Below are 25,178 nucleotides of genomic sequence, written 5' to 3'. Positions count from 1 at the left end.
AAAAAAACAAGTGCCAGTGCCCCTGTCAGGAGACCGCTGCAGCATGGATCATAACTTGCCCACACCAGTGCTGCCAATGACAGTACCAGCACAACTAACCATCACACTCATACATGTGTGGCAATTCAGACTAAATATTCATTATAAATGACCATTGCATGCCCCTACGCTATGCTTATAGCTTTGGGTGGCAGGTATTAATGATTTTATTGTATATTTAATTCTTAAACAACTGTTATTGTGTTCCTTACAAAATTATCCAAACAGCTTCATCATCTGGCATGCTTTTATAAGAGTTGACAATAAAGTGTCAGTGCCGAGCACCAGAAACCAGCGGCTCAAATGAAGTGCTGGCTCTAATACCATACCTATTTATAGAGCAACGTGTACAAAAGAATGTTGGATGCTCTCATGCTTTACAAAACCAATTCCAATACAAGCTCCAGCATTTCTCCATACTCTGAAGCAGCAATCAGGATGCACATTGAGCGCTACAAAATACTCACTATCTGCGTATGTACATGCATTCAAAATGTTATGCACCAGCAATGATTGTTTTTGCCTTTCATTTAAACACTGGAATGCCATTGATCAAAGTTTCTTATTGGCAATTCCTATTGATGCGTGCCATATTTTGAAAATATGCCCTGGGTTGTCAATGTGAGAATTATGCTGTGGAGACACTGACAGCACAACTTTACAAAAAGTGGTTCCAGCACTATATGCAGAGCTTAATTTGAGCCGAGATTTCGGATGCAGGGCACCGTCACTTCTTTTTGAGGGCCAGCACTTATTTTTCTGACTCAAGCATTTACTCCGAGCAAAAGACACATATGGGAAAGACGGAAGAAGAGAAAAATGAAAAAGCGTCACAGAGGGGGGGAAGCAAGAAGCTGCAAGAGTGAGCTGAAGGGGCAAGGAATGAATGTAAATGATTTAAAGAGGCCCAAGATAGCTTCAGGATCATGCTGCCTCAGTATTCCATGCTTGCACATTTAATTGTTGCAGCCACATGTTTCATAGGAGAGCTTTGGGCACCAGCACATTTTTATTTACAAATTAAGCACTGACTGTGTGTCAAATATAAAACATGTGAGAGTCTCTATGGGAGGCACCAGGCCAGTTGTGCAACACCCATTAGGCTAAAGGGGCTTTAGCCCCCCCTCCCCGTCATGTGCCCTAGGCAAAGCACTGTTCTTTTCTTTAGAACAACATGCTCAACTTCTGTGCTGCTGGAGAGTGTCTTCAAATAAGGGGAGGAGGCCAACAGTGATTCTAAATATGCTGTCATGAACGTCATGGTGGGGGCTCTCGCTGTGCAAAGTCATGTCCTTTGGCATTCCTTATCATTTTACAGGCAGTACGATGATTGCCTATTAACACCATGATGACCAAGGCAGCCTCTGCAATTGAAAGGTAATCTCTGATTTGTTCCCAACCAACCTTAGTCTGAGTCCTTCCAAACAGAAAAGGCACAAATTATATTGTGTGTAATTGTATTTATACAGCTCTAACTACACATGACAAGGATGCAAAAAAGGGAGAACTTTTTTTTTTTCTTTTTCAAATTGAAATGATTCAGTGTCCATCAGGCAGTCCAGATTTTAATTTTTACCAATAACATGTTGCATTTCTGGTGGTGATGGGTGGGCTGAGGGCTATGAATTGAGGTGTTTTTGGTTTTTGCTTCTAAAAACTGCAATACTGGCAAAAACATTAAGGGACACATTTCTTTCATGCAACACAGCAAGGCAACGTCCTGCTTTGTGTTAAATGAAAAGAGACAGAGCATAAATGTTCCTAAATTAACAAAGATATGGCACGTTTCTGCTGCCTCCTAGTGCTGGAGCACTTGACTGAGACGGCCTGGCACCAACACAGCCATACTTGCGCCATGGTGGAGGGGGCCTGCATTAAGGGCAGGATTGTGTTTGTGCAGGAAGGGATACCTTCCTGTACAAAAACAATCCTTAACGGCATTTTCTTCTGTGTGTCTGTGCTGCAGAATGCAGAACATATACAAAGAGGAAGTAACAAGGACAAATAAAGGTTCTTTCTTTTTGTTAATCCTGGCTCAGGGAGGCGCGTCATTTTGACGCAATCTTGGCATACAGACCTTTGTAAATCTGGGATTATGTCAGAATCCATGGGTGGATGTGTGGGAAAGGCCATATCTCACCCATGGAATGCCTTTCTTTGGTTTCAGTAAACCACACACAGCTGCGCAAGGTGTCTTTGCATGGCTTAGTTAATACCACTGAAGGACTTTGCGTTGCCTTGCAGTGACTTGCATCACGCAAAGGCAACACAAGTCCTTAGTAAATCTGGTCCTAAGATGTGCAAATGGAGGTGAGGGCAACCGTTACGTTTTTTAGATGACAGATGGTAGGTGGCACCAGCCCTTATGAGTGGGGACAGGGGCTTTTAAAAGATAGTTCCTCAGGCAGTCTCTGATTAAAATATGCCTAGCTGCCTATTGTATCCCAGAAGGAATGCCACCCATGGCCTATCAGGCAGTATTTGCATGAGTGATGATTTGACAATAGTGTTATATCACACAGTTACTTTAAGAGTCTTCTATTTTACTCTAACAGTCTGTACACAAGCAGCGCAGAAAAGCCGCCTGTCATTGTGCACCTCTACTTAATTATTGCTATGTTACTCAGTTTGGGTAGAGCAACACATGTGCACCCCATTAGAGACACACAGGAGGTGAAATATTCCACTGTGCCTTGTCACAGGCTGCTGGGTGCTGACCTATCACAGTCTACCCCACAAAACACTCTGGCCCTGATTCTGACCCCGGCGGTCTGAGACCGCCGGGGCCAGGGTCGGCGGGAGCACCGCCGACAGGCCGGCGGTGCCCCGCAGGGAATTCTGTCAGATTTGGAAAACCGGCGGTCTCCCGCCGGTTTTCCGCTGCCCTTGAGAATCCTCCATGGCGGCGGAGCGCGCTCCGCCGCCATGGGGATTCTGACACCCCCTACCGCCATCCTGTTCCTGGCGGGTCTCCCGCCAGGAACAGGATGGCGGTAGGGGGTGCCGCGGGGCCCCTGGGGGCCCCTGCAGTGCCCATGCCAATGGCATGGGCACTGCAGGGGCCCCCGTAAGAGGGCCCCACTCTGTATTTCAGTGTCTGCTTTGCAGACACTGAAATACGCGACGGGTGCCACTGCACCCGTCGCACCTTCCCACTCCGCCGGCTCAATTCTGAGCCGGCGTCCTTGTGGGAAGGTTGATTTGCCCTGGGCTGGCGGGCGGCCTTTTGGCGGTCGCCCGCCAGCCCAGGGCAAATCCCAAAATACCCTCAGCGGTCTTTCGACCGCAGAACGGTATTTTGGTGGGGGAAGTCTGGCGGGCGGCCTCCGCCGCCCGCCAGACTTAGAATGACCCCCTCTGTGTGCTTCTTGCCTTGGGTATTCGGTAGCTGAACATGTAACAGACTGACAGAGAGGATCAGTCTATCGCTGTACATAGATGGTACCTAGCACTACACCCACCAAAGCTTTCTATTGCAGCAGCATAAGGTGCCCCAAACCGCACTGCCCTTTTGTGGCTTCCCTATTGAGTCTCCTTACCATCTCTGCAAGTGGTAGTTGGTGGTTGGGAAATATGGCGAAAAGGGTGCCCAACTCCAATTCCTACACAACTACACATTTCAAAGGCCCAATTGAAACACTCTGGGTGTGCAAGCTCTGGCCCTTGCTGTCTCTCAAGCAAACCCACTTTTGCAGTCAACTGGTGCTGCCCCTGCCTTCTACTATCCTATATCAACTTCAAATCAGCAACTTTATTCCTATACGTTAATGCACCTTCTTCTAAGAAACAGTCCAAACACCTCCCCTTTTTTGAATGTCAGCTTGAAAGGGGGATTTAAATGCTCAGGCTTAGTGCCAGAAACAAGAGTTCATATTTTACATAGGGGAAGGAATCACAGAGGTTGCGTAGGGATGTCATCTGGGTGCATATACTACAACAACCAGATTCCTCACCAAAGGAATTAAGTAGCCTAAGACCACTAAACTTGTTTAGGAGACCCTTGGCGCATGGCGGCACAGCAAGTGCCCTGCTGGGCCACCCTGTGGCACTGGGAAAGGGCAGAAATGCTCCGTATCTACAAGATATGGTACATTTCTGTCCTCTTCCTCTGCGCTGGTGCACAAATTGCTGCCTAGCATAACGCAGGCACTTTTGCACCATGGTAAAAGGATGCCTGCATTGCAGGGATGATTATTTTTGTGCAGGTAGGGTCAACTTCCTGCACAAAATCAATCACAAGAGGTGTTTTCCTCTTTTTATGTGTGCAACAGAAGGCAACACATACATAAAGAGATAAAAACAGAGAGAAATAAAGATATTTCTCCCAGTTGCATCTTCTTACGCCACTCCTGAGGTGGCGTTGGAATTTGCTGCATTCCCAGACTTGTAAATTTGGGAATTCATCAGATTCCTTTGGGTTCCATGGATGTTGCATGGGAATACCCCAAGCAACCCCACCTCTTTCATGCAGTGTTATGCATGAAAAGGGTCCATATTTACAAGGCCCTGAAAAGCCATAGAAGGTGGGTTTGCGTGGCCTTGTAAATATGGACTGGCACACTGTGCTACCGGAGCGTAAAAAAAAATAATGCTCCGGTGGTGCAGTGTGCCGCTACGGCCTCATGAATGTGGCTTTTAGGTTTGAGAATTAAACATTCTAAAGCAGTATTTATTTTCCAGAAGTCCAATGAATAAAAGTTCCTTTCTGACATTTCTCAAATTCATGATCACTCACTAGTCTGTCCCTTCAAACACTATCCACATGAAAATCTGATTAGGTCCCCCCTCATTTCCACTAGGGCCCCTGCATAGAACTTGACAAGGTGACCTCAGCCAAAGCATGGTGGATCTGGAGTGTTGCTGTGTAACATAACAATCAAAGGGTCAAGACTGCTTTGGATAGAGAACCATATTTCAATGCTTATTTGATTAAGTAGAGGAATCTGTTGGAAATGGTCCCTTTTGCAGGGTTATCGTCAAACTTTTTGCCTCCTTCCTCCCATTTTTCAAGATTTGTTTTTGCTGGTTTATTGCTATGCACACTTTACCACTGACGATGAGTGCTAAAGTGCAAGTGCTCCCTGTGTAAATTGTATAGGTAATTGGGTTATCCATGATTGGCATATCTGATTTACTAGTAAGTTCCTAGTACAGTGCACTATGTGTGCCCAGGGCCTGCAAATCAAATGCCACTAGTGGGGCTGCAGCACTGATTGGGCCACCCACAGGAGTAACCCTGTAAAGATGTCTCAGATGTGCCACTCCAGTGTCTGTGTGTACAGTGTTGCACTGCCAATTCGACCTGGCAAGTGCACCCACTTGCCAGGCCCAAACCTTCCCTGTTACTACATGCAAGTCACCCATAAGTAGGCCCTAGGTAGCCCCATGGGCAGGGTGCAGTGTATTTAAAAGATTGGACATGTACTGGTGTGTTTTACATGTCCTGACAGTGAAATACTGCCAAATTCGTTTTTCACTATTGCAAGGCCTATCGCTCCAATAGGTTAACACAGGGACTGCTTTTAAATATCTTTTAATGCAGTTTCCCATTGGAAGCAAATAGAGATATGGAGTTTGAGGTTTCTGAACTCACAATTTAAAAATACATCTTTTGGTAAAATTGTTTTTTTAAATTGTCAGTTTGAAAATGCCACTTTTAGAAAGTGGGCATTTTCTTGCTTAACCATTCTGTGCCACTGCCTGCTAGTGGAATCCAAGTCTGGGTCAGACTGACAATCGGGTTGTTTGTGAATCCCCCCTTAACAGTGACATGAAGTGTGCTGGGGAGTGTCATGCATATCCTGATGAGTCTCCTGGACTAGAGTGTGGGGGGGGGGGGGAGGGGCTGACACCTGCACCTGAAAGGGCTGTGTCTGTCTTCATACAAAGCAGTCTCCAACACCCTGGTGGGTGTCTGGGGTCAGGCCTGGGCAAGGCAGGATCTTGTAAACAACAGAGACTTTCCTTTGAAGTTTGCCTACATCAAAGGCAGGAATGGGTATAAGTAGTGGACCCAAACCCCAGACTGGTAGAACCCTTCTGGATCAAGAGAAACCTCTACCAAGGAGAAGAGCTGTAGCAGGAGTACTGCCCCTTTGCTGTTTGTGCTTTGCTGGGTTGGCCTGCTGTTGCTGCTTCTACCTTAAGGAGGACAAAAACTGTACTTTGCTGCGTATCCTGCTTGCAAAGTTTCTCCAAGGGCTTGAAGTGGAGCTTGCCTCCTGTTGGAATTCTCAGGGATGTGAAAGTCTTCAAGTTCATCTTCCCACAGTACTGGGAAAGGTGTGTTTTGTGCTGCAATAGAAGAAAAACCACACAACGCTGTCAACGATGACACTGCCTGCACCGTGACTTGACAATGCTGCATGGAGCCATGGCCCACTTCGCACCACAACTCTGGTCTCAGTGATGCCGCCACCTGATGCCGTCACCGAGCCATTGCTTGCACTGTGAACTGTGGGCCCTGGATCGTCTTGCTCACACTGTAACTTGATATCCCCGATGATGACCCTCTGCACTGATGCCGCTGCCTGCACCGTGGCCTGAGGACACTGCTCATGAGGTATGCTGTTAGTTTTGTTGTTCACGATGCCATGATAGCCCCAGATGGAGATATCGAATTCAAGGAACTGTATTTTTCAGTAATTCTTGCAAAAGTCATGAATTTATTACTGTATGTTGGATTTTTCTTGTCTTGGTCTTGTTTTAGACAAATAAATGTTGGCTACTTTTCTAAAATTGGTGTGATGTCCTTTTGTAGTGTTTTCACTATATTACTGCGTGTTATGTGCAAATGCATTACATCTTTCTTTTGAGATAAACCTGACTGATCATGCCAAGCTACCAAGGGGGTGAGCAGGGGTTATCTGGGATGGGTATCTCCCTTACCCTGACTAGGTGAGGGCCCCTACTTGGACAGGGTGTAAACCGACTGCCTCCTAGAGACCCTATTTCTAACAGAACCCCAAATTGAAGTTAGTTGCACTTCTAGATATGTGGCTGAATACCTAGAGGACATGAATGAGTTCCTGCACAGAGACAATTAGGGCCAGATGTAGCAAGCAGTTTTGCCCATTCTGTGTCTATGGGAAAATGTGTTAGTACATATGGCTCTTAGTTCCTGCACATGCGGAGTGAGTGGGGATCTTGTCATGACCAGACCCCATCCTCTTGTAGAGCAGAGCTCATTCACAGATTGAGTTGATATTTATTTTGCATTTTTATGTAGCATAAACTTGCCCTGAAGGTAATGGGGCACTTTATCTGAGCACCAGTTAAATTACCCAAGATCACAAATTTTTCAGGCACATGGAGATTAAGTGCTTGATTTAGATTTCAGTGGCATTAATTTCTACGGGATTTATATTTCGGTGGATTGAATATCCATCACTTTTGGAACCGAGAAACTTACCCGCTGACAGCTAAATCAGGGTCTAACTGATTTGCCCAGGATCACGGGAGGCTGAGCTGATGCCGAGGCTTGAACCTTGTTCCTCACTTCAAGTCAGCATCTCTGGACCCCACAGCTGAGTCCCTGCATACATATTGCGGAACCCCTGCAAAGGTACATCAGAGTTTATCAAACAAATGGAGCTAAGCTCCTACAGATATTCTGTTGAGTTTCTTTACAGTTTATTTCTTGCGCTGAACCAGAGCAGAGTCCCTCTATACATAGAGCTCAGCCCCTGCGCATCATGAGTTGTGTTGATTAATAGATTGTGAGGAGCCAGTTCATAAGCAGTGTTCAGCTCTTTCAAATATTCACTAATGCACTGTAAAATATTCTGTAAGGAGTGAGATACTTGTGACCAGCTTCTAATCTGTGGGAGTACCACAGGCCTCACATCCAGGTTATTCTCTGACATGGCATGTCTCTAATAGGGAGTCTGGAGGAATAGGTAGGAGAGAGGGTGAGCACTAGATAGAAAGGAATGAAAAAAGATATTGTGGAGAAAGAGAGAGAGAGAGAGATGAGATAGAGAATAATGACAGAGAAGAGAGAGGAAGTGTGAGTGAATATGGAGGGAAGAAAGACAGGAAAAAGAAATGAGAGGCAAACATGACTGATATGGGAAAGAGGACAGAAAGTGTGTCCAGTACAAGATGGCAGAATGAATGATGTGTAAATATGCAGCTGGCAAAGATACTAGGGCAAACCTTTCTGCATATTCTGCCTATAACTTTTGCTCTGTTTTTCACCATACATCTAACTGTCAACTTGTTAGTGGGCAATGGCACTGCTGCTGGTGTATGTTTCACGTACAAAGAACATTTTGGATTACACTACTTAAGTTTTGTTTCTCGCAAACTAAGCACTAGGAGGTGGTGAAGGTGTTTCACACAACATAGTCACTTCTCAGCCATGTTTTAGAACTGTAGAAGGTGGCATAATTACTTCTGAAACTCTTTCACATGGGACATCAAGCATTAACCTTTCACATATTTTGGTGAGTTCAGTTTTTTATTAAGATCATGTATAAAAATAAACCAATTATTTTGCATCTGTAGAGGTAAATTATGTATTAGAATGATCACTAATGCATACCACATGACATCATGAAATTGGCAGCATCCCTAGCACAAAGAAAATGTATTGGGCACATGACAGTGGGAGTAGAAACAGCATAAGGTGGCGTCAAAGAGAGGAAGTACAAAAAGGACAGCTGTTTCCCTGTGGGACAGGTAGAAGACAAGCATGAGTAGTAATGTGTCCCTCTCTCACAGAATAGGAACAGATAAGACAGCAGCAGTGCAAGCTTTATTTGCTTCTAGAACAGGTGCGACTTAGGTGACAGCAGTACAAGCTTCCCTTTCTTACAGAACATGAAGGGCCTGGGCAGCAGCGATGTACGCTTCACTACAGATCAAGCCCCTACAGTGCAAGCTTTCTTTCCTCACAGAACAGATACTCCTTGACAGCAATATTATGCTTCCTTTTCTTGCAGTAGGTAGCAGCAGTGCAATCGCAACATCCATTTAGAACATACACAACATGACAGCCACAGTATAAACTTTTATTGCGGACAGAAATTGTAAGGCGTAGGATGTAGGTTACTCACAGTTCTTTGGAGCAGGTGGTAAATCCTTTGAAATGGATATGTTGGTGAAAGTGTGAGTGCTAATTCCCCTCTCACTGTGGTGGCATTGTTGGTAGTTATATAGACACACCCATGTACTTAAGATGCTGTTAGAGATGCTTCTTAAATATCCTGAAACTTCTGAAGTGGTTGCAGTGAATCCTGCTGATACCCAACTCCTTCTTTTTCATATCTTGGAGCCTTGCGGCTGACACTGAGTCTGGCTTTCAGCAATTGGAGGTCTTAACGTTGCCATACCCTGCATCTCATGCTCTTGTCAATGCAAGCGAGTGCTGCTGCTATTGTATGCTCTTGCTGCTGTCACTCTGAATACTGCAGTCAATGGATATAACGCATACCAGTCCCCTGCTTCTTCAGGCCATTATGAACAATACTGTCATATGCTGGAGGTCCAGCTGTCAGTTCTTCAGCCACCAGCACTCCAGGCTTGGTTGGAGCAGGCAAACCCAAAAAGGAGTGAAGAGATGTGTGAAGAATAAAGTCTGTGAGAGGAGGTCCACGTTAAGGGTACAGGAGGAGGGATTTCCTTCAGCAGCCTCAGGCTTCAATTATGGTTGCCTCAGCAGACCAAAGATCTAAGCACTTCCCTAGACTGCTGTCTATACCTATGGTCTTCCTGCAAGAGATCATGGGGCATCTGTTCAGGAGGGGGAACACCGGGTGGTGCAGGTGCTGTCCACCAGCTAGAGCTATAGGATCCCAGTGTGAGGGAGAAACAGTTCATGGGCAATCTCATAACTTCCCACGTACATGATCTATGTCCCGGTCTCCCTCTGGTTATCCTCAGATCTCTCAATCTACTACTGCAGTAGTGGCTTGTACTGTGGATGCACATTTTCAACCCATTCATAAATATGGCTGACAACATTATTTACCATGATGCATTTCTGGTGCAGCATGCACATATTTTAATTTTGGCATCTTTAGGCAACCCTCTTTCATTCAGACAAAAAGATAATGTGACTGAGTGCATGCATGGCCTAGGCATGTGACTGTATTTTTTCAAGATATTTAACCTGCAGCTCACAAAAACTAAACTAGCTTCACTAGTTTAATTTGCAATACTGGCACTTTCGTGTCACAACAGCGCATAGCCATGTCAAGAAAACATTGAAGGGCCAAAGAGAGGAATAAAACAAGATTCATCAACCCTTTGTATACTAATTTATAATAACACCACAGTAAAAAAAGAGATGTACTCATCATCTGGAGCACGATCTCTGTTCCACCATGATGGGTACACTGGAGATATATCCCTACTAATAAACCATTACGTTGTTGAGAAATACATAAATATTTATGTTAAATACCACCATGTTACACTTCAACCCATAGTGTATATGCATATTGACAAACATGAACCTTAAACGTCAGACAAAAATCAGAAATGTAATTAAGATGCAACTCTTGTATAATGACTAAGTAAACCTGAGAACCTAGCTTTGATTCTAGCTTGGATCAAGAATGAAAATTGTGCAGCTCTGAGCAAATCACTTAATCTGTGATGAAGGTGGAGTTATGTATAGCTGTGTGTAATTCAAAAATGTAGGCTCCCATTTTATGTCACCAGTCTTGCTTTGTCTCAGTCACTACATATAAAATACAATATTCCTGCTGATCCCTGGCTAACTCTATATTATAACTATATAATATCATGGACGGTTTTTGCATTGCGAAGTTGTCCCACCTGTTCCTCTCTGTGCATGCCCCTTCCTTTAGGGCTCTTTGTGAACACCTGTCATTTTGTAACATTCACACTGAAGCCCTATATAATTTTCTTCGTCCCACACCTTTAATAGGGTTCATATAAGTCTCCTTCTCGATGTCTGAGGGAGCACTTTCTTGTGTTTATCCGGGGATCCTCCTCATAAACATCTTTTTATTTCCTAAAGCATTTGTTTAATATGTGCCTGATGTTACTTTTAGTAAGAAAAGACACCTTTAAAATAAGGGTTTCTTTTCTGTGTGTCAGACATGCTTGGTACCATTTATCTTGCAGACATCTGATACCCTCAGGTCTGCTGGATAGCCTCGAAGTTCCAGCAGTGCTTAGGGGCATATTTACAAGCCCCTTTGCATTGCTCTTGCATCATGCAACGTGGTGTAAGAACGACACAGCTGAAAAATTATATTTATGAAGTCACACTAGGCCACCTTGCGTGGCCCTGGTTGGCTTAAAAAATCTTGAGTAGTGCAACGCAGCGTAAATCGCTGTGTTGGATTACTCTTCACAAGGGAGGCATTTCCATGGGTGTTCCATGGATTTTTACACATTCCCAGATTTACCAGAAGTGGTAGACCTGGGAAAGTGCCAAAAACAAATGGGCCTCCAGGTGAGGGGTATTGAGGAAAAACGCCTTTATTTCTCCTTGTTTATTTCCCCTCGTTTTCTCCTCTTTCTATGAGGAAAAAGCCGCACAAAACAATCCTGCATGCAACAGTCACCCCTGCACCTGCAAGGGCCCCTGCATTGGCACTAGGTTGCCAAAAAGGTGCCAGTGAGGGAAAAAGGCAGGAATGCACCGTATTGACTTAAATACTGCACATTCCTGTCCTTTCCCTGCCACACATTGCAGCACAGCAAGGCTACTTTTTGTGGTGCATTGCGTGACAATTTTATAAATATGCCCGAGTGTCTGAGTGGAAATTATTAGCAAAGCCACGTGTGTGTCCATGCGTAAAAATACAGTGTTCATGAATGTTTGCATGTGTTGGTACATTAAATGCAGACATATTGGCAATGTGTGCTTTTAAACTGGCTCTGAGAATGTCTCTTCCCGCATTGTGTGAACTGACAGCCCCACTATTGCTGCTTGATGTACTAGCCCCCCCCTACCCCCCCGAAGTTCAGGTCCAGTTGCGCCCCTGCACCAAGCTGTACAAAATAGGTGGTAAATCTTTGGATAATTTAACATCTTTGCTGTAAAGAAACGTGCTGCTCATAAAATTTAACACTGCGACTCTGCTAATGTGTTTTATTAAAACCTGCAATAGCACAAAAATAAATCGCTCTCGTCACACTTTTGTAAATGTATTATATTTTACGTTCTCATATTTTAAATTAGACAACGCATAAAAAATCTCCTAAACTCACCACAATCTATTTAGCTCCACAAAAATCCTAGAAGATGCCTTACACCACTGGTGCGGACGAACGGACAGGCATTCTCATCTTTTTGGGGACAGAATACAAATTTGAACAGCCAACAGCTGCTTCTGCAGAATGAAAGAAGATTCATTTGCGTCTTTACTGTAGCATTACTTGCACCTTTTGATCCATTCCAATAAGAATCATTATTTACTGTAATCAGCAGACTGTTCAGCAAGTGGGATATTATGTGGCAATAGTGAAAAGGGCTTGATTACGAGGTGTTGTTGTTTATTGCTGCTTATGCAGAATGACATAATCCTTTTGCCCTGGTCATACCATATACTGATTAAAGATCTCCCTTTGCCTCAGTTACTTTATCTGCTGAAATCAGGAGAGCTTTGAAAAACAGGTAATTTGAAGATGCAGTGAAATATAAAAAGTAGATATTTGAATTTGTAGTCAGCGGTTTTGATAGAGCACTCAATGTCATCTTAAAGATTTTAGTGTCCCCGGGAAAGAAGTAGTTTGTGGGGCGGCCTGTTTGAAACAACTTCGAATTGTATTTCTCAGTTTTTCTCATTTAAGCCTCATGCTGGCCATGGGCGACCGTAGAAATGTTTTTAGGGGTGACATGATTTTAACATCATCCATCCCCCGACCCCTTTTGACAATGTTAAATAGGGCAGGGTCATAGTCATTATCAGATAAAGCACAGGCATACAAAGGGTTGAGAAACCTGAAGCAAAAGCTTAATAGAAGGATCAAGCTGCCATTGTCTGATTAGTAATTTCTTATCTGTTTTTATGTTAACATGTTATGCACCAAATAAATATTATACATTGGCTCCAGCTATCTCACTTCTTCCAGTAACAAGCTGCTCAATGCGACACAAACACTGCAGCCTGCTTCTTCTGACTGGCGTGAGCCTGCACACTGCTGCTGGGGGTGTGGGCAGGGCAACTTTGGAGGCCAGATGTCAGAGTCAGATGCAGGTTGGTCCAGCTCGGGAGTCACGCATTGTCACTGGTAGCAGTGCACACGCTGTCTTGCACTGTCATTGCTAGCAGCGCGCTCAGACTCATCTACCAATGACAGTGGAGATTCCAGAGTCGGACCAATCTGGGACAGACTCCGACTCAGTGTTAGCTGCCACCAGGAGGACCCACCCCTATCTGCCGTGACCCATCTGCCACTGTCCACAGCATCCTGGACTGCTTTTTGCGAGGTCGCAGCCGTACTTTTACAGGCAGTGTAACACTACAGCGGCCATAGTGTCACTCTACACTGTGAGTCTGCACATCAGGCTGTACCTAAATCCGGGGGGAGGGGCAGGCACCCTTCGCCATCCCTCCTCCCACACCTCTTCTTCCCATGGATACCCATAATGCAGGGTAACAATATTGAATTATACATTGAAGGCTAAGATACCAAAATGCACAGAATTGAGCTACAGACCTGGACAATTGCTTACTTTGCTCATGCCTTAAAACGTGTCTGGGGGGGGTCTAAGGAATGCCAATCTGTTAACTTAATTGTATATATTTTGTATGCTAAGTGGCTTATACTTAATTGTGGGCCTTGAAAACTTTGGGTCTGATATAAAATGTGTCAAGTAGTCTGGCATCTGTCACGAAGGAGAAAGACATTCTGTCCACCAATCTGGATGGGGGTCACCCATCATACTTAGAGATCACCACTGGCCCAGTGATGGTCACTGTGCCTTCAGAGGAAGCACTGCCATAGTGATTCCTCTGAAGGCACTGCAAGCATGGTGTGTGGCCAATGTCTTTTAGGCAGTTTTGCACCAAACTTTTTTGTTTTTCAAAAAAGACTTCCACATTGGAAGTTTTTATTAAAAACCCAAACAACGAATGACCCTCAACACTGTGAGACTTTCTTGCAGGGTGTCGGGTTCATTTTTGTTTTTTTCTGTCCGAGACCACGCGTTTTTTCCTGGTGGTGACGGACAGAAAGAAAAGACATTAGACTGCCCACTCTAAATAGGACAGACGGTCTGATGTCCTTACTCCAATGAACTCTACTCTGTTGGGCTGTCGGAGTAAGCTTTACAATGGTGGAGCCAAAGGTGGTACCACCACTGAAAAGGTAATGGTTAACTCAGGTCTTAATAGAGCAGACAGCCAAGGGTTGATTGTAGGCTTATATTAAAAATCATTCAATTATATTTCAAATTATTTAGACTCATTGTAAACTATAAGGTATTGCAATGCAAGGAGGAGTCTTGTGGCTATAAAAAAGGCACAAGGCTAAAGTTCAAGTGGTTTGTGAGGACATTGAACTTTTTAGTGAGTGAGTTACAATATCCTTATGCTATACCTTTATGAAGGTACATTCTCTGGTATATTTTGCACTTCACATTAAGCAGAAGCTTAGGGGAGGGGCTCTCCAGCCTTGTACAGCCTCTCATATATGAGAGTCCGCTTGGGCACAGTGAGAAGCCTCTCTGTCGTGGTGTGCATGGTCTCTTGTGCTTGAGTGTGTCACTCATTGCAACACTCCACTGCTCAAGTAGGTAAGACTTCCAAAGAAGGGAGCTGAGGAGCCTAGCAACAGCGGGAGAGGCTCTTGCTCTCCCTGCAAGTAACACCGTACTACAAGGAGTGACAAACTTTCTAATTTAATGTGCATCATATCAGAACATACCTATAGTGAAAAAATAATCAACAGCATGTAAGAGAGAAATTGCTCTCTACAACAAATGACACCATTATAAAAATGTCTGTGACTACACCATGATTATACAGTTGCAATGTCACAATATACGCAAAATTGAAAGGCGACTAAATTGTTCATTCAATTACATCTCCTCGCCAAACCACATGAATTACTATGCTAGTCTCTTTGTCATCTTCACACTGGGCCAGATTTAGAGTTTGGCAGACGGGTTACTCCATCACAAAAGTGATGGATATACTGTCCACCGTATTACGATTCCATTATATCCTATGGAAACTGTAATACAGTGGGCAGGATATCCGCCACTTTTGTGACGGAGTAACCTGTCTGCCAAACTATAAATCACAGCCACTGTTTAACACCCTCCCTGAGCTAATGATTTTAGATCTGACCAGGACGTTCTTCCAAGAAGAACCACGCTTTGACCACCTCCAATCCTACTATGCTCAAAAGACCACCCCAGAAACACCGAACAGAACTGCCAACAACAAGACCATGTTATAGTGTTCTCAAGGCTTTGATTCAAACAGTTAAGAAAAGATCAGTGTAGCAGCATTTGGCAAAGTCGGGACCTTTTGCCAGATTAGTGCTTTCTTTTTTTCCATAGAAGATAATTAAAAGGATTGCTTGTTTTGAAATTAAATTGTGTTTAATTGCAAGAACCACCTTTATTCTCTGTCACAGCTGGTTTTCTCTTTACCTATTAACTCCAGTTCTATACACCAGTTGGTACCTTGTCAAGTCGGAAACTGTCAACCAGCACTTTATTTTTTTTAGCAAAATGTAGCATTCTGTGATTTGTACTTTAATTTTTGTACACGTGAGATGAAAGCGCTAGAGGCAACGTTTTCTTGGCTGAAGATTCAAGGCTGGCTGAAGTAGTCACACTTGTCAATCATGAAAAAGGTGAAGGAGAAACTATGTTTACAAGAAAGGACACAGGGTGACATATCATGAAGAATGCAAAACCCTCTTCGTGTGACAAAAGGACATTGCAAGTCAACACAGAATTCCATCAGCTTATAAAGGTAACTCCACAGTAACTTGTAATATCCCTATAAAATGCAGTTGGGGATACACTATCCCATATATGATACTATTCAGAGCATGCTCTATGGTACTGTACTTTGTGCACTCATTAGAATATGTCCTATACACATTAGGATTACCATTTTCCACCAGAACCACAACATATCATTACCTCCGCTATCTGTAAAAAATACAACATAAAATATTATTATTTTTGACCTAGATCATTATGATGAACTCACCTATGAGGTATTTTCGAGAAATTAGTGCTATGGTTTTTAGGAGCATATTTATTAAAGAGTTGTGTTGCTCTTGCACCATGCAACGGGGTACAAGAACTACGCAACTCTTTTAAAAAATATATATATATTTTTATTGCAGTTACAACAAACAAGTGAATGTGAACACCACCACAAGTCAGCATGAACATCTTTCAATTAGTCTGATCAACATGTCATTGTCGGTGCAACATCTCACTCTCCCATGGCCCTCCCCTATGTCCAGGAGCCTCTCATCGCAACATCAGCAATGTTCACCACCATCCCCGACCCAACTGGGGCTGAGCAGAGAGATCCACGATAAGTGTTCCATTTTCCCTAGATCTGTTCCCATTTTCTTGGACATTCCTGAACTTCATATAACATTTTTCAGCAACCATGTTCCGATCCATGTTTCTCTTCCATTCTTCTAATTGTGGCACTATCTCCACACTCCAGAGCCTAACTAGCCTAACTATATTCCTCTTTGCAATAATCATTCCTAGTGTTTTCAATGTCTGGTCCATGCGAGCTATGGCAGTTGTTTCCCACAAATTAAGAGGGCACGATTTAGTGGAGTTTCACAGGTTGCAGCCACTTACCACAGACATAAATCTCACCACTGAGTCACAAAAGGTTTGTATCAGCGGACAATCGCATATGATATGAAAAAAGTACCCTCATCACCCCACCTTCTATGACAAAGTGTATCAATTCTTCATCCCATTTCAAAGAGCACTGCACAGGAGAAATATACCCATTGTAGTATCTTCAGTTGCACTAGTCTACATCTAGCCCTAATGGCAACCTCTTTGGGAGAAGCCAGGGTGTCGGACCACCCGTCATCAGCCAGCTGTCCCAGGTCCAACCCATTTGTTCACATAGGCGGTGCAGTGAATCAGGCCGATTGTTGATTCATTTTTGATAGGTGGGAGAAATCGCTGTGCAGGGTATGTGTTCATCTAGTAAGAATGATACAACTCTTACATTAGATTTGGGAGTGCGTCAAAATGCTACACCTCCCCAGGTGAGGTGTAACGCAGAGAAATATCTTTATTTCTCTGCATTCAGTAGCACACATAGAAAGAGGAAAAAGCCTCAGAGGGTTGTTTTTGTGCAGGAAGGTGCCCCTTCCTGCACAGAATAACCAATCCTACTTACAACACAGACACCCTTGCTTCACGGTGCAAGAGAGCCTTCGTTGGCGCTAGGCAGCACATTGTGGGCCAGCGCTGGGATAAGACAGGAATGTTCCAATTAATGTTGAATACAGCATATTCCTACCCTTTCCTATCAATCAGTAGAGATAACATTCTGCGCTGCGTGATATTTTCATAAATATACCCCTCACTTCTTTACTGGAAAGGTATCCAATTTATAATTTGTCTGAAATAACTTCCTTTGTTTACCTTTATTTACTCATTGTTTATATGATTACTTGACTAATGCTAGGCTTCATGTTTTATTTTTTGCTTCCTATCAAAAGGAACAATGCAGAATGACGAGTGCCGCCTCCCTGTTTGCAATAAACCAAGACCAAGTGAAAAAATGTCGGGAATGACTAGAGGGGTAAGAGGGATGCTTTGTAGTAAGAAATACAATCTGGACTTGGAATGTGATACTGCATCCTGTACATCCTGGTACTGCCGAGACCATAAACTTCCGAATGAGGTACCAGCTCAATATTTCGATTTGTGGGAGCAGGGAAGGATACTTCAGTGATTTTTAGATGGGGAACTATAGTGCCCAAACGTGTTGACGAAGCTGTAATGAACTGCAGGACTGGGATTCTTTCGACCCCAGCATTTGTGCCCTTGCCGTTTACAGATAATTTGATTCATCCCTTGGAACCAATGATCCGGAGCAAATGTAGAACGTTTCAGGTATTTAAAGGCATTTTGCTACTCACTACGGAAGAAATAGCAACATATTAGTAATGGGTGAGCCACCAGCACTTGTTTCTTAAATTAGTACGATTTTATGGCCGAGGTCCATGGACCAAAACATTTCTCATTTAGCTGTGCCATCCCATTTCAACTGGTCCCTTTACGCATCAGGGCCCGCGCCTTTCCTCTCTGTGTTTCTTCAGTGGTCACACAGATGGTCACAGACTTCCATACTTCTTTAAAGGCCTGCTGTAAACCAGCGATTAAGAGATTAAGAGAGGGAATTTGAGAGGAATAAAGAAGCATAGCACAATACTTTTTTTGTGTAAATGATTGTCCGTGTTTGAGGTACGTCATCTAGTGACAAGGAGGTCCTACAGATCCATAGACACGACACTGGGTTAAATCCCAACATTGTCCACTGTCTGTTCAGTGTAAATATGTGCAAAGGGTGGTTGAAGCACCGGCTCTGGCTGGGTGTGGTACACCTTTGCAGCTTTTATCACATCCTTCGACCACAAGAAGAATCTTACCAATTGAGCACATTGTAATTGTATTTGTATAGTTTTTATGACCCCTGATGAGGCGTTGAAGCGCTTTTCAGAGAGCGGCATGCTACTCTGGAACCCAAAATGGATTATTGGTGGATTAGTATAGGGAAATATAAGTTGATTTGAACAGGGTTCATGTGCGTCTGTTAGTATGATTGAAAAGGATAAAGGAGGGATAGAGGAGGGAAAAGTTTAGAAAGTGTTATTCGGGAGATTATAGTAGTAAAATGAAGTTTGGGATGAATTAAAGGAGGGATAGAGGAGAGAAGAGTCCATAAATTGTTATTTGGGAAATCTAATAAATAGCTTCAGTGGTATGAATGCTGTTGATGACAGAACCTATTGCCTTCTCTTCTTTGAGGGAGTGTCCTTCTGTTCCTTCTTTTTCAAACACTCAGTGCATGGACAAAGTGGAGGATCTTTTGCCATTGCCACTAGGAAAATGAAACAAGCAATGAAAAGGCAAGCGCTCTCAACTTTGGTTTTCCCAATATTGACATATTGGCTTTGCCAGTGGTTTTTGGTGATGCTATTCAGCATCAAAAAACAGGAAAAAATTGTCATTGCTGATGCTGAATAGGATTGTAAAAAAAAAGTGCAGTGTTGTATATACATGCATGCGTGGTGACTCATGGGCTTGAATGTATCACAAGGCCACCAGTCACTACACATGCACGCATACATTATGACACAGCAGCCATTTTTCAATTTACAGTTCCAAGATGCATAGAACAATCTGCAACACCCAGAACATTATTGGAAAAGACCCATCCAATATTGGCCCAGACTCAATTTAACTTGTTAAGTTCTGGCTATATAAAGAAGGAGAGTTGATAAAAAAAGCACAAGCAGGTGGCCTAACAGCTAAATATGTCATCCAGAAGCTGACTCCTGGCTTTGAGAAATATTTGAATGAGGTGGACACAGAATGAAAATGTTTCCTTTATATAAGGTTTAGATTGAGGATTTTCCCACCAAGGTCTGTCCATCCTGGTTTCAAAGGAAAAAAATGGGGAGTCAAGCACTCTAAGGGGCTGGGAGTGGGTATTTCAGAGTGGAGACACAACATAATGTTTGAAAAAAGTTACAAACTCTAGTGTTTGTGGGTATTCACAAATTTCTCCATGAGTCATTATCACCATGGAAACAGTTAGAGACTTCTTCTTGTAAAGAGTGATTCCAGAGAAGGAAAATATAGCCCATAGATTAACACTGAGGCAGAGGTAGATGCTATTCATCTCTTCCATTCAAGTCATACATTAAGACATATAGGGGGTCATTTGACCCTGGCGGTCCGAGACCGCCAGGGCTAAAATGACGGAAGCACCGACAACAGGCTGGCGGTGCTTCCTGGCCTATTACGACTGCGGCGGCAGCGCCGCGGTCGCACTGCCGGGGCCGGCGGTATTCCACCACTTTTGCCCCGGCGGTGATAATCCGCCTGGAAAGCGCTGCTTGCAGCGCTGCCCAGGGGATTACGAGTCCCCGACCGCCAGCCTTTTTCTGGCAGTATGAACTGCCAGGAAAAGGCTGGCGGTACAGGGAGTTGTGGGGCCCCTGTGAGCCCCTGCACTGCCCATGCCACTGGCAGGGCCCCATGCGGCTTTTCGCTGTCTGCTCCACGACGGGTGCAACTGCACCCGTCGCACGGCCCCAACACCGCCGGCTCCATTTGGAGCCGGCTCCCATGTTGCGGCCCACATCCCCGCTGGGCCGGCGGGCGGAAACTTGGTTTCTGCCCGCCGGCCCAGCGGGGATGTCCAAATGGGCAACGCGGGAGTGCGGCCGCATTGCCGCCCGCCCAGCGGTTACAGCTTGGCGGGCGGCTATGACCCCCATAATGATTAGGGGAAACCAATGTTATCAATGCCCAGAAGCTAGTTTAATGGTCTCAGTCTATACTTTATTTTATAGGGTAAAGGTCGCAATATATGTCTCATCAAGAGGATCAAAGAAGCCCAAAAGGTCCTTAACCACAAAGAACAGCAGGCAAGTGTTTGATCCCCTGAATAACAGAACAGCTATTTGAACAGCATACAACTGAATCCCTTGTATTTATGTACGTGTGAACGTGAGTCCAGGGTTATAGGAAAATCTTGAGCGAGGCCGCATTATTGTCTCTAGAGAGGCAACATACATTGAAGAAACCAAGATATTGTGGGTAAATGGTCATATCCTTTGATTGTGATTTAATGTATCCTAGTGCATATGATGATGTTTTTATTGCAGTCCTAATGAAAAAGTGAGCCAAAGTTTGCATAGAAGCACTGAAACTAATGATCACATCTAAAGGTTACATTTAGCATAACTCTGTCTACATCTGTGACCATTTTATTTTAAAGCATATATTTATCGGTGCAATCAAATCTTCAAGGAATCACACTAACTGGGGGGCACAGCAAAGGGCAGAGACAGGCATTGTCTCTTTGGGCTTTTGGGCTGTAGACCAGAGGTCCTGTTTCACTAAAACGTACACGGTTGGATGAAATCATGTGCCTTACCCTGCACCCCATACTGCCAATCCCCACAATCACACCCACATCTAGACGATCCAGACACTCATATAACATTTGCACAATACACAGACCCAACCTTGTACACCTTCACTAAATACCATACACCCTCAAACTACAGAATTCACATCAAACCCATGTTTAGTAATTCTTGCTCTGTAATCCGCACACCAGACTTTACAGATCTCATCATCTATCACAAGTGTGACACTTTCTTCATCTCAAAAACATGATGCACACCCACATTCTCAAATATGCTAGATGTCCTTCTTCTCACAGGCTACAGCATGTATTACATGGACCATGCAAGTAAAAAGGGAGGGGGCCTCACTGTCATCCATGTGTTCTTATGGTTATGCACATTAACCACGCAAGTAACACTATAGAGTTGCTTGCATGCCATTTCACATTCTCTGCAAATCCAACCACCACCTTCTATCTCCTGTACAGATCTTCTTGGCAGAAGAATAAATCCCTTGATGAATTTTCAGATTTCAAGATCACCTCGTCCATCGGATATGTCAACACCATCCTTCTGTGTGACCTCAACCTCACAGGAAAGAAAAGTTCAAACAAAAATACAAAATACACCCTCAAAACCCCATCACCACACTTAGTGTGGTACACCTTCAAACAATCATCACACTCCAAAAGCCATATCCTCAACCTTGTTTCTCAACATCACCAACAACCCTGTGCACATCTCCCATACCTCTGGACTGGACCAACCAATTTGTGATGCCTATCTTTCTGCTCAGCATCCTATCAACAAACAAAGGTCAATACAAAAAAGAATATCAAATCTTCGGATCCTTCAAAGACTTCTCTATTAGCAACCTAGGGCCTTATGTACGAATACATTTTTCCATAGACATAGAATGGGCAAAAACCTTTCATACATCTGGCCCCTAATACTTAAATTCATGTTTCTCCCTATCAACTCTAGCTCTGACACCAACCCCTTTCTAAACAAATTCACCACTTTTTTGGAAAACTATGTGAACATTTATTTCCCAATTAAAACACTCAAGTGCAGGTCAAAGCCTTCAGCACCATGGTACACTAAAGACCTTGCTGCCAATAAATGATCCACCCACACACAGGAAAGAAGATTAAAAAAAACAGAACTCCTGCTGGACTCAATATACTGAAGTACCTCTGAAGGAAAGTACTATACCGAATCCTTCAATGAAGCCATGAACAGAAGCAGAAATCTGTCCAAGGCAATCAAGCACTGCTTAAACTTCCTGCCAGAACCACTTATTGCTCACTACAGAAATGTGTGATGCCCACAACCTCTTCTTCAGTGAAAAAGCAAACAATCCAGCAGCACATCGACAACATCAAGCCTGCTACATCTTTTATACCCATCTCTTCCTGTAGAATCCTGTAGTGGTCACCCTTCAAATCTCTATCTCCCACAGATCTTGCCAACATATTCAACTCCCTCAAAGCCACTTCTTATGCAGGTGATCTCTTACCCTTGACTTCTTCAATGCTCTCTGGGACATTCTCTCAGCCCTAATCACCATTGTAAATACCGCATTCATTCCCTTCACAGAAAAAGGCAAAACAGGCCAGATACTCCCACACCTGAAGAAACCTACACTAGAACTGGATGACCTCGACAAAAACTTCCCTTTCACTCATCTACCATTTATCAGCAATAGCATTGACAAAGCAGCCTATATTCAACTCGTGCACCACTAACAGTCCGGCTTCAGAGCATACTGTAGCACAGAGGCCACTAACTATCTTACAAATTGTAGATGATGCCTTCTTGACCATATATTAAGATGAACCCTGCTTTTTGATATTGCTGACCCCTTATCTGCCTTCAACACACTCAACCATCCCAACCTCATATTCACCATGAAGTATTGAATGGGATTTGCCAGAAATGTTCTTTATTGTTTCTCCCTATACCTTTTTGACACCAGTTTGCTCACATGGGCATCTCTACGGGCTCAAAAGATTCCTTTCACCTATGGAGTCCCCAGGATTCCATGGTGTTTACTGTCAACTTTAATCTCAACATGGATCCGCTTTGTGCTCTACTCACAGATAAAGTACACAAAAGGAGATGGGAGGAATGCTTGCAAACGTCAAACCACTGCCAATCGCTCAGGGTAGCATTCTAACCCATTGTTCTTTTGCCCGCCATGCCACCTTAATTTGGCTCTGATTGGGGCTGTTCAGTTGGATATAGCTTGGTTCCAGTGGCACAGTGAGCCGTTGACCCTGAACTGGGCATATCCTTGGGCACTTAGGATGTTACATCAAGCATACAAATAAGTCTAACCAGTGGCAATTTCTCAGGGTCGCATTCCAACCCATTGTTCTTTTATCCACCATGCCACCTCAGTTTGGACCCAGACGTATAAAAGTCTAAACCCTGTTCCAATAGGAACAACCCAGCCGCAACTACCAGGCCATGTCCTCATACAACCCAATGCCAATTTTGCATTGAAATGGGGGTCTTAATTTGGATCTAGGTTGGGTCCAGTGCGCAAGGGATCAAGGGCTGGGCATACCTTTGGTCACTTAGGACAATACATCAAGAACACAAAAACTGCTGGGAGAAATGCTTGCAATAAATCTAACCACTTGCAATTGCTTGGGGTAGTATTCCAACTCATTGTTCTTTTGCCAAACATAGCCCCTCAGTTTGGATCCTGCCATATTCAAATCAGTCTCGACTCTGCTTCAATAGGACAGCCCAGCCCGAACTTCCAGGCCAGGTTTTCCCTGAACCTGAACACAAGCAACTGGTTTTGCCCTGACTTTGGCTCTTCAGTCGGGTGTAGCTTGGATCCGGTGGCACAGTGAGCAGCTCTACTCACAGATAAAGCATCAACATTCATCAATATGCCAATGATACACACCTCTGTTCGATTGTTTCCTCTTATTCAGCCATCCAATTCTTCTAACACTGCCTGCACATTATCCTGACTTGGATTTCAAGCACCTACCAGAAGCTCAACCCGAACAAGACAGAATTCCTGTTATGTACCAAGAACAATAAACAAGAAACAGCACAGACCTGATTAAATTATACAAACCTTGACAGCTTTGAACCCAATTTTCACCCCATGCACACCAAACTCATCCTCAAGGAACACATTGCCAAAAAACGCAGAGTGGTAATAGCTCTCTCTTCTAAAGAAAGTGAAAACACTACTTCCAAAAAGTGACATCAGAACCCTCATCTTCTTGACCCTGGATGGGGTAACTCCCTATGCCATGGCCTCTCAGGCTCAATACTGGCACCCCTTAAAGGGATCCTACACACCTCAGTATGTTTCATTCACATCCTGAAGAAATACGACCACATCCCCTCCAAGCTAATGAAACTCCATTGGTTGCCTTTGCAGGCTCACACAACTCCAAAACCAGCTGCATAATTTGCAAAGACATCATGAACAGCATCCCCATTTATATTGCAGATAAGTTCACCATCTCTGGTGGTTCTTGACACATCTGTTGCCAGGACACTATCAGAATGCAGATTAAGAAATGTAAAAAGGAAAAAAACAAGGCAACAGGCCCTTTACATCTATGTACCGGGTGTAGTAATTTCTTTGGGTTACGTATCCCCTATTTCATTGCCATTTGTAGCGACTCTCCAGCCTGGATAGTCGTACATTATTTTGTATTAAATGCCTTTATTCCTCTGCGTACAAGCGCAAACTCCACATTCTAAACAGGAAATCTATTCACCACAGCTTACCACTTACCTCACAGTTCTACGGAGTCCATCAGGAACCAAAAGGGTCCCGTCATCGCTAACTCACAAGACACTACATCTTCCCCCTTGTTAAAAAATACATTTTATTACAGACCTATATACATATTGTCTTGGAGCCCTGACTACATGTTCAGATCATGTCCTCTGAGGTTGGGAAGAAAAAGGAGAAGCATCCATTACTGATGCTGGTGATGTAGGGACAGAAGCAGTCAGAGGGCGCCCTGCAGACTCAAATGAAGCAGTCTCATCTCTGACATTAAGAATTGGTG

This window comes from Pleurodeles waltl, chromosome 9 (genome assembly GCF_031143425.1).
Source record: "Pleurodeles waltl isolate 20211129_DDA chromosome 9, aPleWal1.hap1.20221129, whole genome shotgun sequence".
In the NCBI taxonomy this organism is placed as follows: Eukaryota; Metazoa; Chordata; class Amphibia; order Caudata; family Salamandridae; genus Pleurodeles; species Pleurodeles waltl.
This window is presented reverse-complemented; position numbering follows the sequence as displayed.